This window comes from Scyliorhinus canicula, chromosome 11 (assembly GCF_902713615.1).
Source record: "Scyliorhinus canicula chromosome 11, sScyCan1.1, whole genome shotgun sequence".
NCBI classification, from domain to species: Eukaryota; Metazoa; Chordata; class Chondrichthyes; order Carcharhiniformes; family Scyliorhinidae; genus Scyliorhinus; species Scyliorhinus canicula.
This window is the reverse complement of record NC_052156.1, coordinates 44,496,279-44,513,270: the sequence shown is the minus strand read 5'-3', so window position 1 is coordinate 44,513,270 and position 16,992 is coordinate 44,496,279. Positions and strand designations below refer to the sequence as shown.

Below are 16,992 nucleotides of genomic sequence, written 5' to 3'. Positions count from 1 at the left end.
CCAGCATGAATTGCTCAATCTGGAAACATAAGAATAAGAACATAAGAAATAGGAGTAGGAGTAGGCCATCTGACCCCTTGAGCCTGCTCTGCCATTCAATAAGACCATGACTGATCTTTTTGAGGACTCAGCTCCACTTACCCGCCCACTCACCTTAACCCTTAATTTTTTTTTTCATAGAATTCACAGTGGATAAGGAGGCCATCTGGCCCATCAAGTCTGTACCAGCCTTTAGAAAGAGCTCTCTACCCAAGCCCACACCCTATCCCCATAACCCAGTAACCCTACCCAACCTTCTTGGATAGAAAGGGCTATATCTATCTTTGTGTTAAAAACATTCACTGAAGTACCCCCAACTGAGTCACTGGGCAGGGAATTCCACAGAAGACGTTCCTCCTCAACTCAGTCCCAAATCTGCGCCCCCTTATTTTGAGGCTATGCCCTCTAGTTCCAGTTTCATCCACCAGTGGAGACAATCTCCTTGCTTCTAATCTATTCGCTTCATAATTTTATATGTTTCTGTAAGATCCCCCCTTATTCTTCTAAATTCCCGTGAGTATAATCCCAGCCTACTCAGTATCTCCTCATAAAATAATCCTCTCAATTCCAGAATCAATCTAGTGAATCTCCTCTGCACTCCATCGGGTGCCAGTACATCCTTTCTCAAGTAAGGACCAAAACTGTACACAGTACTCCAGGTGTGGCCTCACTAGTACCCAATACAGCTGCAACATAACCTCCCTGTTTTTAAACTCCATCCCTCTAGCAATGAAGGACAAAATTCCATTTTGCCTTCTTAATTACCTGCTGCACCTGCAAACCAACTTTTTGTGATTCCTGCCGAAGGACACCAAGGTCCCTCTGCACAGCAGCATGCTGCACTTTTTCACCATTTAAATAATAGTCCATTTTGCTGTTATTCCTACCAAAATGGATGACCTCGCATTTACCAACATTGCACTCCATGTGCCAGACCCTTGCCGACTCACTTAAATGATCTATATCCCTCTCAGACCTTCAGTGTCATCAGTTTAGACGATCCAACCTTATTAGCAATACCCAATGCATTATAGTCTGGGGCCAGATGGACGTGAAATTTCTTCTCACTGCCGGGTTTGAAAGGAGTGTTGACTGCAGCTACATTGATATCATACAGTTTCTTGACAGTCTGTTTTATCTGATGTTTATTGGCTTTTATGTCAACAATGAAAAGTTGTCCTTGATTTTCTTCATCAAGGAGTTGGTGGTCAGAAGGAACTTAATGATAGAATAATGGTCCAATATGTTCCTCCTGGGAACACTCATTCTGAGTTGCCTCCTCAGTCTGATTGCCTTTGGTATGCTGAAGGTAGGTGTTGTCCTTATTTTCTTCTATCTGTGACTATGAAGTCACTTCAAAACTGCCTTCTTTGCTTTCAAGACCTTGGATTTAGCTTCATTCTTTGGCAGGGACGGCTTCCTTCTTCACCTTCGGATTCGCAAAGCAAACAAATGTTCAATAAGTCTCAGGATATAATAATAGGCTTTGAGAAGAAGACTGGCAGCAAACGTCGATTTGCCATGCCATTGCTTTGAAGAAAGTATCAACTTACAAAGATTAATGATGCTTGAAGACAACACACATGAACAAATGATTAAATAATAGATGTTGTCAGATTTTATTGATAGGAACTCATTCAGCTTGCAGGTGCTCCAGCCAAGTTTGCCAAATTGCTTAATTTGAGGAGACTGCTTCGCAGAAATTATATCCTGGGACTGAGATTATCTGAGTTAATTGTATTTGCCAGAAAGAGCAGATCTCAATACCATGTGACTCAACAAAAAAGGATTGTATTCTAACAAAATCTTACAACATTGTATTAAAACAAACTCTACTTTTACATATTAAATGTGAAAAATTGTGTTTAATAATACACCCATTTCCCACATTATTCTTCACCTAGCAGGCCACTCAATGACACATATTTGCCGATTTAGAGCGGGTATTAGCTCGTATAGTTGTGTCCTTATCAGTGATTAGTGGCTGGTGTTAATTATTCCTTCCATGTATGATATAGTACCTTGCTGCTATGCTGTGCTCAAAATAGACATCTGGCTAAGAATCAACAATATTCCCCAAGAAAAACAAATAAAATTGAAGTGCACAATCGCCTTGGGACCTAAACTCTTGATCTACTAATTAGGCACATGAAAAATGGCTGAAACCAAGGAGCTGTTCCATTTCCTATAACTTGAACTTCAGGCTTTATTTGAGCAGAAACAATCAATCTGCTCGCATACAACTAATCTGTCCTAAGGTTCCAGTCCCTTAATTTAATCGTGAATGCACAATTTTTTTTGTTGTGGAACAACAGCTTCTCAAAAGGAATTATATTTTGTTTCAATAATCAGGGGCCCCATCACCTTCTTGCCTCCAAGCAGACTAATTCCATGGCAGGCAAGCCTATGGATGGCCTACCCACCCCATCGCCAACTGAGACCTGTAACTGGCCAATTATATTCCACTCGAGGGCTTCTTGCCATGTATGTATTAACCCAGCGGCGGGTGGGGGGCTTACTGCATGGGGAGCATGAAAAGCAAACGTGTGAGGGGCTCCTTGAGGAGTCTGGGTGTAGGGTGGGGGGAGGGATCTGGCATTGGAAAGGTTGGAGTATGGGGGGGCAACCCACTGACAGCCAACCCTCTTCCTTGCTACCCACCATATGCCTCTCCCCCCAGGAGCCCCTCCCCTGCCATAACTCATCTGTGGCCTTGGATCAATCAATGATTCCAGGCCTCAGGTGAATGTCATGCAGGCAGCAGCCACTGGCTTCTACTGACCCTGCTGTTCTGTGGAGCTGTCGGCCTCTGATCAGCTGACAGTTCTGGGATCCCTCAGACTTTCATTCGAGGAAAGGCCTACCGCTGGCTTGTCAAGTGTGTGAATGATGCATGATGGGGCAGGCCTTCCTGGAAAGAGGCAACACAGAGCTCTCACCAAAGCCTGAACTACCCATCCCCATCCCCCATCACCTCTATAAGATTCTGGCCCAGATTTCTCCCAATTGACCTGCTGTTTAACTCTATTTTGCAACGCTTTATACATCATTTTCTAAAACTATCTAAAAATTGTTAATGACTTTAATAACTCATAATTTAAGCCGTATAATACACAAGAGTTGGGGAGAATACTATATAGACTTAGAATTATGACTAAGTGCTCCAATCTCTAACTTATTTGCTTCGATACAGTCAATATCCAGTCCAAAGTTAGAACACTATTTATTTGCACGGTCATTTATTGGATTTCATATCTGGAAGCAATTCATGACTTCAAGTAGATTTTTATTTTGTGTGGTAGCTCAGTCACATAATAATTAAAAATGATTTTCTCCTGTGGTATAGGGTTCATATTCCGCCCTAGACAGATATGAGTCAATAACATTGAAACTGGCATCAAGTTCATTGATATTGGTAATAATCTGATGAATTAGTTCTGAAAGGCAATACAGAGTGACAAGATTGAGAAGCAGAAATAATGGGCTGAAGTGACGCAATAGTAAAAGTGTAGATGCATCAGTATGGTCGTATCAAGGAAGGTCAGCTCTGTGTCTGACTCACATTACACCCTGACCTGAATCTCTTCCATGCTTGCAACAAGTGCAAAGGAAGAGGAAATTGGTAGCCTTCAAATAAAAGCCAATGGGCGGGATTCTCTGACCCCCGCCAGGGCGGAGAATTGGCAGGGGGCGGCATGAATGCCGCCCCCGCCGTCTCCCGAAGTCTCCGGCACCAGAGATTCGGCAGGGGCGGGAATCGCGCCGCGCCTGTCGGCACCCCCGCCCCCCGGCAATTCTCCAGCCCGCAATGTGCCGAAGTCCCGCCGCTGTCATGCCGGTCCTGCCGGTCCTGCCGGTGTGAATCAAACCACCTACCTTACCGGCGGGACCAGGCGGCGCGGGCGGGCTCCAGGGTCCTGGGGTGGGGGGGCGGGGAGGCGCGGGCCGATCTGGCCCAGGGGGGTGCCCCCACGGTGGCCTGGCCCGCAATCGGGGCCCACCGATCGGCGGGCGGGCCTGTGCCGTGGGGTCACTCTTTTCCTTCCGCGTTCGCCATAGTCTTCACGATGGCGGAGGCGGAAGTGACCCCCTCTCCTGCGCTGGCGTGGCGCCAAAGGCCGTTCCCGCCGGCCAGCGGGGTGCCAACCACTCCAGCGCGTGCCTAACCCCTCAAGGTTAGGGCTTGGCCCCTAAAGGTGGGGAGACCTCCGCACCTTTGGGCGGCCCGACGCCGGAGTGGTTCACGCCACTCCATCCCGCCGGGAGCCCTCGCCCCGCCGGATAGGGGAGAATCCCGCCCAATATCTTCTTCCTGTTCAACAACTGAGACTTTTTTTTTACATAAATCATTGGCTCTGATAATTTTGAACTGTTGCCAATCGGCACCGGAGTAATGTCGCCAATTAACAATGTTGCTCTTTTTAATAAGTGGAATACTATCCCACCAATTGGCACCAATAATGTTGCCAAATTAATTAGATATGGCAGTTATTAATGATAATATTGCTTTTCAGAGTCGCCAGGTATCAAATGATACCACCACAAGGCTTTACCGGATATCAAAGACCAAACAACCAGTTAGTCAGTTCAAGTTCAAAGATAGTTTATTTAGGGCAGCACGGTGGCCTAGTGGTTAGCACAACCGCCTCACGGCGCTGAGGTCCCAGGTTCGATCCCGGCTCTGGGTCACTGTCCGTGTGGAGTTTGCACATTCTCCCCGTGTCTGCGTGGGTTTCGCCCCCACAACCCAAAAATGTGCAGAGTAGGTGGATTGGCCACGCTAAATTGCCCCTTAATTGGAAAAAATAATTGGGTAATCTAAATTTATTTAAAAAAAGATAGTTTATTTACACACAAGAATTACTTCGACATACAACATAAAACACTACAAGTTGGATTTCATATCTGGAAGCAATTCATGACTTCAAGTAGATTTTTATTTTGTGTGGTATCTCAGTCACAAAATAATTAAACAACTACAATAATCTATATTTAACTTCAGGGCAACCGGCTCTTTGCAGATGAACAAGGCCTTTGTTCGGATCTTGCGTGGCTGGGTGGAAGAAGTGGCTTCATTTCTGCTGGGCTCATCCGTCTGGTAGCGATCGTTGGTCTTGAATTGTCTTCTGGTCGTAATGCTACACTTGGTTTTAGGCGTAGGCCGGGGCCAAGAGAGACCGAACACATGGCTGTGTCTTTTTTTATCCCTCTGAAATTTTGCACTCTTTGGGGCGGTCCTTAGCTTTGGAGCCAATAATTCGACAGGCTTCGAACACTGCCTTCGATTTTGGCCAATAAAGGGGCGGGTGCCTTGATGGCTGGGCGTGTCCTGAGCGGTCATTGACCTTGGCTGTTTGGGCTTTCTTAGCAAAGGGAGTGGCGCCGGTTAGTCTGCAACTGTATCGGTTACCTGAGTACAGTCCTTTTGTTCTGGGGAAATGGGCCATTAGAATGCAAACAAGCAGGGGTTTCGATCGCCTCTAGCTATCTGGGTTGCAAATACACACACAAGCTCTGAGTGTGTCTGAGTCCTGGGTTGGCCATAATTCCCATGGTCCTTTGCAGGTGACCATCTGAGATGGCTACAGAACCCAAGACACTGATTGTGAACACTTTGTGCTGACCACTGTGAATAACTGAATTTGTATTGGTACACAGGAGTAACCATGCAGCGATACACGAGGCACTGGAATTCGAGAATTCCTGGATGCCGAACTCAATTAGGGGAGAAATCTATGTCAATGTCGGATAACCATGTCATTTTTGAAATAACCCTTTGGGTGCATCATATTCGGAATATCCCAGCTGGAACATCTTGACATCAGTTTTGCATTCAAATGTATTCAATGAGCTCAAAACCGATCAATGCTCATTCGACATCAATGTTCTCATTGGGAATGGTATTTTTTCATGTTGTCAGCAGCGTTTTGCTGTCCTTGACATCAAATTCTCTGGAAGGCATCAAGTTTGCTCAGCAATCTGCACTGAAAATAACTCAGAAATTAAATATTAAATAATATCCAATATTCCAATAAATCTTTCCACTAGATATGCTTGAGAGCAACACCAAAGCCCCATCAGTTTGAAATTCATTTTATTAGTTCATTAATTGGCAGCCTAGGAAGTAAACGCGTGGGATGATTGGCATGATTCTCAGTGTCCCTGGTGCCTGAACCACACTCCTCCAAGTCTCAGGCCTGAGCCACCCTCCTCCAAATCTCGGGCCTGAACCACACTCCTCCAAATCTTCGGCCTGAACCACACTCCTCCAAATCTTCGGCCTGAACCACACTCCTCCAAATCTCGAGCCTGAACCACACTCCTCCAAGTCTCGGGCTTGAACCACACTCCTCCAAATCTCGGGCCTGAACCACACTCCTCCAAATCTCGGGCTTGAACCACACTCCTCCAAGTCTTGGGCCTGAGCAACCTCCTTCAAATCTCGAGCCTGAACCATACCCCTCCAAGTCTCGGGCTTGAACCACACTCCTCCAAGTCTCGGGCCTGAATCACACTCCTCCAAATCTCGAGCCTGAACCACACCCCTCCAAATCTCGGGCCTGAATCACACCCCTCCAAGTCTCGGGCCTGAATCACACTCCTCCAAATCTCGAGCCTGAACCACACCCCTCCAAATCTCGGGCCTGAACCACACCCCTCCAAGTCTCGGGTCTGAACCACACTCCTTCAAGTCTCGGGTCTGAACCACACTCCTTCAAGTCTCGGGCCTGCACCACACATCCCCAAGTCTCAGGCCTGAACAACACTGTCCAAGTCTAGGGCTGATACCAGCCACAACCCCCAAGTGTCCACACGGCACCCCTCCAAATCTTGGGTTTTCACCACACCACACCTAAACCCCCGCCACCCAATCTTGGGGGCTTTCCACATACCACCGAGTTTCAGGCCCCTGGCGCCTAACGTCAGGCCCCAGCACCCTCCCCTCATGGATATCTCCACTTACCGACTTCCCGAAATCAAACACTCACCACTACTGATGGTCCATGCCTGCTGAAAAGGGTCACCATCACTTCTGGTTCCGGTTGCCTCCTTGACTTGACCGCTCCGGGAGGAGTATTGTAACCAGTGTCTCTCTGTACAGTATGTCACATAATTACATGGTAACATCAAAGGCAGTTGGGAGATGTTCCCTCTCTTACATCTAGACTGTGAGAAAGCAGCACCTCTATAAATTCTGACTATTTGGTTGAGAAACCCATGGTGCGGCAACCTTTCATCTTTTGTCTTTTGCTGCTCAGAAAAACAGAACCCTTTAGAAAATATAACAGTGAGGAAGAGGGAAGAGGAGGGGAGAAAAATGGGGAGGAGAGAGAGGCGGAGGGGGTTGAGGTAGGAATGGGGGAAGAGGACTGGGAGAAAACTGCTGCAATCCATGGGGAATCTGGGCAGGGTCAGGAGAATATTTTCCAGGCAGTGGAGGAGGTGTGAAGGGAGTGAGTTATAGAGGTTTACAGCACAGGGAAGACCCTTGGGCCCATTAGCATCTGTGTCAGTCAAAAACAACCACCTAACTATTCTAATCCCATTTTCCAGCACTTGACCCATAGCCTTGTATGTTTTGGCATCGCAAGTGCACATCTAAATACTTTGTAAATGTTACGAGGGTCTCTGCCTCCACCATCCTTTCAGGCAGAGAGTTCCAAGCACGCGCCACCCTCTGGCTGAAAAAACTTTTCCTCACATCCCCTCTAAACCTGCTGTCCCATACCTTAAATCTATGCCCCAGGCCATCGATCCCTCCACCTAGGGGTAAAGTTTCTTCCTCCCTATTCTATTCCACTCATAATTTTATACATCTCAATCATGTTCCCCTTCAGTCTCCTCAACCCCAGTCTATCCAATCTCTCTTCGTAGCTAAACCTCTCCAGCCCTGGCAATATCCTAGTAATTCGCCTCTGCACCCTTTCCAATCCTATCACATCCGCCCTATAATGTGGACTACAGAATTGCACACAATACTCTAGGTGTGGCCTAACCAACATTTTATACATTTCCAGCATAACCTCCCTGCTCTTAAACTCGATGCCTCAGCTAATAATATGCCTTCTTAACCACGGTATGCAACTGCTCTGTTGCCTTAAGGGACCGATGTACATGCACACCAAGGTCCCCCTGATCCTCGGTGCTTCCCAGGGTCCTGCCGTTTATCATGTATTCCCTTGCCTTGTTAGTCCTGCCCAAGTGCATCACCTCACACTTATCCGGATTGAATTCCATTTTCCACTGATCAGCCCATCTGACCAGCCCGTCTATACCCTCCGGTAATTTAGGCCATCCGCCTCACTATTTACTGTGCGGAGTCTGCATGTTCTCCCCGTCTCTGCGTGGGTTTCCTCCAGGTGCTCCGATTTCCTCTCACAGTCCAAAGACATGCAGGCTAGGTGGATTGGACATGCTAAATTGCCCTTAGTGTCCAAAAAAGTATAGGAGGGGTTATTGGGTTATGGGAGCAGGGTGAAAGTGAGGATACTTAATGTGGATCAGTGCAGACTTGATGGGCCGAATGGCCTCCTTATGCACTGTATGTTCTATGCTCTATGTTCTATTTACTACCCCACCAATTTTCACATCGTCTGCAAACTTACTGATCAACCCTCCTACATTCATGCCCAAATCAGTGATATAAACCACAAACAGTAAGGGCTACAACACTGATCCCTGCTGGACGCCACTGTACACAAGCTTCCAGTCAGAAAACCGCCCCTCGACCATCACCCTTTGCTTCCTGCCACTCAACCAATTCTGGGTCCAATTTGCCGAATTTCCTTGGATCCCATGAGCTCTAACCTTCGCTATTATTCTCCTATCAAAAGCCTTGCTAAAGTCCAAGTAGACTACTTCAAATACATTTTCCTAATCTGGTGACCTGGTCACCTCTTTGAAAAATTCAATCATGAGGTTATCTTGTATTTGGCGTATAACGTCGGTTGAAGGTCCTGTGTGGTGAGGGGGTCTTGTTCAAACTTGTGCATGAAGATGTTGGATGGTCCCCATGGCTGTTCCGTGCGTCTGGATGAAGAACTTGTTCTCACCATGGACTACTCTCTAAAATCAGTTGCATTCTTGGACACACTCGTCTCCATCAAGGACGGTCACCTCAGCACTTCATGTTACCGCAAGCCCACGGATAACCTCACGATGCTCCACTTCTCCAGCTTCCACCCTAAACACATTAAAGAAGCCATCCCGTATGAACAAGCCCTCCATATCCACAGGATCTGCTCAGACAAGGAGGAGCGTAACAGACAGCTACAGACGCTGAAAGATGCCCTCGTATGACCGGGATATGGCGCTCGATTCATCGATCAACAGTTCCAACGCGCCACAGCAAAAAACCGTACCGACCTCCTCAGAAGACAAACACGGGGCACAACCGACAGAGTACCCTTCGTCGTCCAGTACTTTCCCGGAGCGGAGAAACTACGACATCTTCTTCGCAGCCTTCAACACATAATTGATGCAGATGAACATCTTGCCAAGGTCATCCCCACACCCCCATTACTTGCCTTCAAACAACCGTGCAACTTCAAACAAACCATTGTTTGCAGCAAACTACCCAGCCTTCAGAACAGTGACCACGACACCACACAACCCTGCCATGGCAATCTCTGCAAGACGTGCCAGATCATCGACATGGGTACCACCATTACACGTGAGAACACCGTCCACCAGGTACGCGGTACATACTCGTGCAACTCAGCCAACGTTGTCTACCTCATATGCTGCAGGAAAGGATGTCCCGAAGCGTGATACATTGGTGAAACCATGCAGACGCTGCGACAACGAATGAACGGACATCGCACGACAATCACCAGGCAGGAATGTTCCCTTCCAGTCGGGGAACACTTCAGCAGTCATGGGCATTCAGCCTCCGATCTCCGGGTAAGCGTTCTCCAAGGCGGCCTTCAGGACATGCGACAACTTATAGCCAAGTTCCGCACACATGAGTGTGGCCTCAACCAGGTCCTGGGATTCACGTCGCATTACATTCATCCCCCACCATTTGGCCTGAGCTTGCAAAATCCTACCAACTGTCCTGGCTTGAGACAATTCACACCTCTTTAACCTGGGGTTACCCCTATCTCTGGATCTGTAACGACTTAATCACCTGCTAATGCTTGCATTCTAAGCATTGCCTGGCATCTTTGAATTTGTCTGTATAGATGTTTCTGGAACATACCTCTTCATTCACCTGAGGAAGGAGCAGTGCTCCGAAAGCTAGTGATTTGAAACAAACCTGTTGGACTTTAACCTGGTGTTGTAAGACTTGTTACTGTGCTCACTCCAGTCCAACGCCGGCATCTCCCCATCAAGGATAATTAATGTAAGTGATTTTGCTAATTGCAAATGTTGGGCATTGCAGTTGGATGTCAACTGATAGCGAAATGAAACCTTATGAACACAGTTGATGGCTAACTGATTGCTCTGGAGTACAATTGATGTCAAATAATTGCATATAAAAACTGTTGAATTCAAATTATACCCAAATCTTTGGTAGGATTGGTGAATGTTCGTTTTAACTTTCCAATTGGTTCATTGTCTTTCAGGACAGGCCACGTAGCTTCTAATAACTACCAGACCCTAATCTTTTTCACTGTTACAACATTATTTTATGTGTGCTTCTGAGAATGCCATTAGTGTATTGACTTAGAAAACTGGGCAGACAGGCTCATTTTCCTTCCTGTTTGTTTTTAATGATTTTCACGTTTTTGAATAGAGCTTTTGTCATAAGAGTAACATGTGGAGCAAGGATAGTGTGCCTGTACATTAAGTTGACTGGTGTTTCTGACAGCAAGGAATGGCTACTAAACCCTTCCAGGCAGTTTTAATCTCTGCTGAGACCTGGAAGTCCCCTAGTTATCTGGTGCATTAGTTTTAACTGTCATGCCAGATACAAAACAATTACAAGGAACGATGTAAACACTTGGTATTGCTGGAAGAACTGAAACAATCTTTAAAAAACACTTCCAGTCAAATAATATTCTTTATTAAAATTCTGAGGAGAATTTTATTGCAAAGTTCCTCTTGTGGATATCAAATCTAACAGAGGAATGCGTATTCTTGATGTCAACAGCACAGTAACAACCTGTTTGATTCCCCCTTAAGTGTGCAGCTCACGTTCTATTAAACCAGGTGCATATTTTTTTAAAGTGTGCTTTTTGGTGTAGGCAATAATATTCCCTGCATTAAACTTCACATTAACCACTTAAAGGGAGAAAATTAAATATTGGCATTTTACATTAAATTTTACTGATCAATTAATTATATCAGATCCATCCAGAGCACCAGGGTGACCTATCGTGCCAACATATTCCTCACTCCAAGTGCATTTTAAGCTATATTAATGAATTTAAGGGTATGTTACGCTGAATCAGGGTCTTAAATTGAGAATAGTTGATATCTTTGCTACAAATGACTATCGTGTCAATGGATTACTGAGTTTCAATTAAGACCAAATCAGAAGGGTGATCAGCACAAAATTACATGCTCGCCTGATTCTGTTAACTTCTCAAACCTTTTTAATAAACTTATTACAGTTCTTGCCCATGTCTCCCAGGTGGTTGTACTTCACTGGACTCCATTAGCTATAAAAGAAAATGTGAAACAAAATCTGCAAGGTCAGTGGTTTTAAAACTGCTTTGGAATTGCCTGAAAAGTCACACCTTCCATCAGGCTGATTGATTGTATATCAGCACGATGTGACTTATGAATTGCTAAGTAGGCTATCAGTCTCAGAATGAACGGACCTTTAAAAAGGTTGCAGAGTTTGGGCAAAAAATTAGAAACGCTGTTCTTACATTTTCCAAATTTAAATGACGGCCCGCTGTTTCTGTGTTGGTTTTGAACGTGAGCTACATTTTATTAAAATTCTCGAGGCGAATGTTCTTTACATGCATTGATTTATTTGTGCATTAAAAGTAAAAATTAGGAAAGCAATTTTACTCCTACGCATTGTAAACTGGGCAATTTCTAAGCCAGTCACCTACAGTACTTGCCAAGCTTTGTACTGCAAGGAGCTGACCAATAGAAATTTTAACCTTCCCAAGGTTAAAGCTTGTGTCCAAGCCCATGACAGTCCCGAGTTTGCTGTATAACTGGCCCCAAGAGACACCACTGCAATTTTAACTGCACAGTCTGAGTGAAAGTTGGCCAAATGAAGAGGGCGGGGAAGAAGATTATGTTCAGCAGAAACAAAAATGGTCAGATCTTTTCTTTCCTTGTGGGACTAGAAGGCAAAGGATCCATTAGGGTCCAACAAGAAATGTTTTAGTCACTGTTGAGTTCAAGGAAGTGACCAAACAGGAGCATAAGGAAATAAAAGGTTTGTTGACGTAAAACAAAGACTCTATGCGCACTGATCCCAGAAGGGAATACCCGCACCCAACTCACACTCAGGCCGGGGTTTCTATGTCCTGATTTGCTCCTCTACCGTTGAGGGAGCTCCGCCCCTCAGTCGGGAAGCTCGTACTCCACGAGACACATGGAGAACCTAATTAGGGGCTGGTTTAGCACAGGGCTAAAGCAGACCAAGGCAGGCCAGCAGCACGGTTCAATTCCCGTACCAGCCTCCCCGAACAGGCACCAGAATGTGGCGACGAGGGGCTTTTCACGGTAACTTCATTTGAAGCCTACTTGTGACAATAAGTGATTTTCATTTCATTTTATTTCATTGGCCCGACCCCATGGGTCTCATGTAGGTTACAACACTCCTTTCCGACCCTCCCCCCCCACCAAGTCCAAAAATGCGCACCCCAAAGGAGAGCGTGGAGGAGGAACCCTGCATCGCTTAGCCTGCGGTTGTCATTCAGGCATCGTTGGAGCAGGGCCAGGCAGCGTATAATGGTCAGATGTCCGACGTTTTTCATCAAGCATCTTGGTAGTACTGCCCCCAGCGACTGTCATCTGGAGCGGCACCTCCCTCTCGGCGTTTGAACCTTCGGCAACTGGCACTCGACATTGAGATTTTCCTGGGACAGCAGCAGAGACGATGGTGTCTACCAAAAGGGCACCATTCAATATGGAGCTTCTGTTGCAGAGGTGGTCAAGGTGCCTGTTCAATTCCCAATTCTGCACACGGACCCAGTACAATAGTACCCAGCAACCCACCTCGTGCCATCTCCAAAATTCCGCATGTGGATTGTGTCACCTGGTGCGAACCATTGAGGCAGAGCATGCCCGCCAGAGCCATGCTCCAGCCGCTTCTGTCCACGGTGTATCTTCCTGCCTTGTTTGGGTAGCTTGAGGCTGAGGCGAGTCAAAAATCAATGACCCATAAGGAGCACTACACTGAATGTCATCTGTTGAATCATAGCATAGAAGGGCATAGAACATACAGTGTAGAAGGAGGCCATTCGGCCCATCAAGTCTGCATCGACCCACTTAAGCCCTCACTTCCACCTATCCCCGTAACCCAATAACCCCTTCTAACCCTTTTGGACACTAAGGTTAATTTATCGTGGCCAATCCACCTAACCTGCACGTCTTTGGACTGTGGGAGGAAACCGGAGCATGGGAAGAGGCCATTTGGTTCACTGAGTCTGTGCTGGATCTTTTGAAAAACAATCGAATTAGTCCCAATTCTTCACTCTTTCCTTATATCCCTGAAACTTTATCTCCTTTAAGTAGTTCTCGAGTTCTCTTTTGCAGGCTAGTGTTGAATCTGTATCCATCACCCTCTGAAAGTGCAATCCAAATCATAACCACTTCATGAAAAAGCTTGTCCTCATGGGGCCTCTGGTTCTGTTGCGAATCATCAGAAATCTCTGGTGCTCTATGGTTAATGGTCTTTCATCAGGATGGCACAGTAGTTAGCACTGCTGTCTCACAACACCAGGGACCCGGGTTCAATTCTGACCTTGGGTAACTGCATGGAGTTTGTACTTTCTCATCATGTCTGCATGGGTTTCCTCCGGATGCTCTGGTTTCCTACCACAGTCCAAAGATGTGCTGATAAAATTGCCCCTTATTGTCCAGGGATGTGCTGATTATTTGGGGTTGTTGCAGGGATAGGGTGGGGGAGTGGGCCTAGGTAGGGATGCCTTTCGGGGTTAGGGCAGACTCAGTGGGCCAAATGGCCTCCCTCTGCACTGTAGGGATTCTATAATCATTGGAAACAATTTATCTTTATTTACTCTATCTAAACCCTTCATGAGATTAAACATTTCTATTAAACCTCTTCTTAGACATCCCTACTCTCAATACAGCTTCTTCAGTTTTTCCTGGTTATTTATGTTGTTCCATTCCTTCATCCCTGAAAATATTTAAATATATTTCTTCTGTACCTCTTTTCAGAGCCTTAATATCCTTCCTGAATTGTGCTGTCCATTATTGATACTGCAGCTGTTTGCCTAGCTATGTGTTACTTTCTAATTTTGTGCTCTACGGGTGGGATTCTCCAGTCCCATGTTTCTCGGTGGTGTGTCGTTCGCTGGCGGCGGGATTCTCTACTCCCACTGCTTGTCAATGGGATTTCCCATTGAATCCAGCCCACGTCGCTGGAAAACCTGTGAACAAGGGTGTACTGCCGGCGAGAACAGAGGATCCCAACAGCCGGAGCCATATATGTCTCCATTTATGAAGTCAATCCTGTGTACTTGATTAACTTCCTTATTTCAATGGGCTGATGATCAACCTGGGGATCCATCCATCACTTACCTACTATTATGTAAAGGTACGCTTAAAAAGCCTCCCTTATTAACCTGTCCTGTCACCCTCCAAAGTTTGTTCACAACTTCCCCGAGGATCCCCGTTTTTTGTACCCCTGTTAAAATTTGCACTATTTGCATCTCCTCATTCATTCCGAATGTAAAGATGTAAAGGATTGATTTTTGTCATGAGTATAATTCTCTTTTAACCCAATTGTGAAGTCTTGTCCCATTATCTGGAAGCGAGCACAAAAGCTAATTCCAACTTTTATTTTAGAGAGCTTTGAGACATTCCTTTGAGCACCGTGCAAAAATGTCAATGTACGTGCCATGTGTGTGAAGGCAAGGTGAGATCAACTGAAAACTTCCTTCTTGACATGTTTATCATATTATGAGGCAAATATGGTTCTCATGTATAAAACGTTTCTAAATTTATATTTGTTTAAATATGACAAGTAAAATCTAAGATTAGTTTTATTCGGCATCTTAGATTTTCCATAAGCCCAGTTGGAAGTTAATATGAGATAAACATGACAAGGGAGGTGAGTGCCAACAGTGAACAATATCTGTCTTTGAGAGTTTGCCCATGCAGAGTGGAAAATCAAATGCTGCTGTTAAATGCTTGACCTCAGTTAAAAAAAAGAGCAGTATTCTTGTTTTGAAAAGGGTTGTGTACTGCAGAGGACTTTTCAGAACAAGCCATATAAATAATAATGGAAAAAACTTGTTAGTAGAGGAGAACTTTCTTCTGAAGAGAATGAGGGAGGAGGTGGCATAAATTCAATCACCAACATATTGTGTAACTGAAGGCAATGTTGGAAGGTCAATCAAGGTAAGAAAGCACACTTGCATTCAATTATTTAAATCCATTGAGCACTGGCAATTATTTCCTCCTTGCCCTGTTTTCAATAATGTTGAATGTCAGCCTTGAATGCTCATTTTGTACAGGATGCACTTAGCACTACCATTCCCTGACAGATTTCCTTCACTTGCATTTTGTGTGCGTTCATACAGAAGTAATTATACCACCTAATGTATCACATACTTGTGATAATACCCATAGGGGATGTTTACTCCTTTTTGGATATTGCTGCATGTTATCAAAACAATTACAGCCTTCAGTTTGTAGGGCAGGACAGACAACAAATGATTAAGAGCTCACAAGAAGGTGACTTCCTAACATTTCTGTCCCAAACCACAATGAGGTGGAAGCTTTGCAAATTCCCAGAAAGAGGGGGCTGGTATGGGAAGGATGAGGATTGGCTGCAATTCAGAATTTTTTGCTAACTGCTTCCCTGCCATCTAAATATTGGGAAACCACACAAATTCTGTTACTTTTTCACATTAGAATAATAATCTTGGCTGAGAATCTGCAAATCTGTCAGATTGAGAATTGCAATTTGCTGTTGACTTGCAAACCTGGTGGACTTTCCAAGGTGAAAAGTAGACAATTGGAAGTGTGGAGGAACCGAGGGATCTTCGGGTCCATGTACATAGATCCCTCAAAGTTGCCACCCAGGTTGATAGGGTTGTTAAGAAGGTGTATGGTGTGTTGGCTTTCATTAACAGGGGATTGAGTTTAAGAGCCGCGAGGTTTTGCTGCAGTTTTATAAAACCCTGGTTAGACCACACTTGGAATATTGTGTCCAGTTCTGGTCACCTCATTATAGGAAGGATGTGGATGCTTTGGAGAGGGTGCAGAGGAAATTTACCAGGATGCTGTCTGGACTGGAGGGCATGTCTTATGAAGAAAGGTTGAGGGAGCTAGGGCTTTTCTCACTGGAGTGAAGAAGGAAGAGAGATGACTTGATAGAGGTGTACAAGGTGGTGAGAGGCATGGATAAAGTAGATAGCCAGAGACATTTCCCCAGGGAGGAAATGGCTGTCACAAGGGGACATCATTTTAAGGTGATTGGAGGAAGGTATAGGGGAGATGTCAGAGGTAGGTTCTTTACTCAGAGAGTGGTGTGTGCGTGGAATGCACTGCCAGCAGAGGTGGTGGAGTCAGAGTCATTAGGGGCATTTAAGCGACTCTTGGACAGGCACATGGACAGCAGTAAATTGAAGGGGTGTAGGTTAGATTGAACTTAGATTAGGATAAATAGTCGGCATAACATCGTGGTTCGAAGGGCCTGTACTGTGCTGTACTGTTCTATGTTTTATGTTCTATGCTGGACTGTGAGAGGAAATCAGCACTACCAGCTGGAGAGTTTCAAAAAAGGTTAGAGATCAGCCCCTTTTTAAACAAGCTGATTTCATTCCTGGTTTAGCACATTGGGCTAAATAG

General features: G+C 45.4%; 1 pseudogene; it reads right to left on the bottom strand.

Annotated features, from left to right (window-relative positions):
- Positions 1 to 1,009: 1,009 nt before the first annotated feature.
- The window catches only part of LOC119973754, a 28,311-nt pseudogene continuing 12,328 nt past the window's right edge, over positions 1,010 to 16,992 (bottom strand).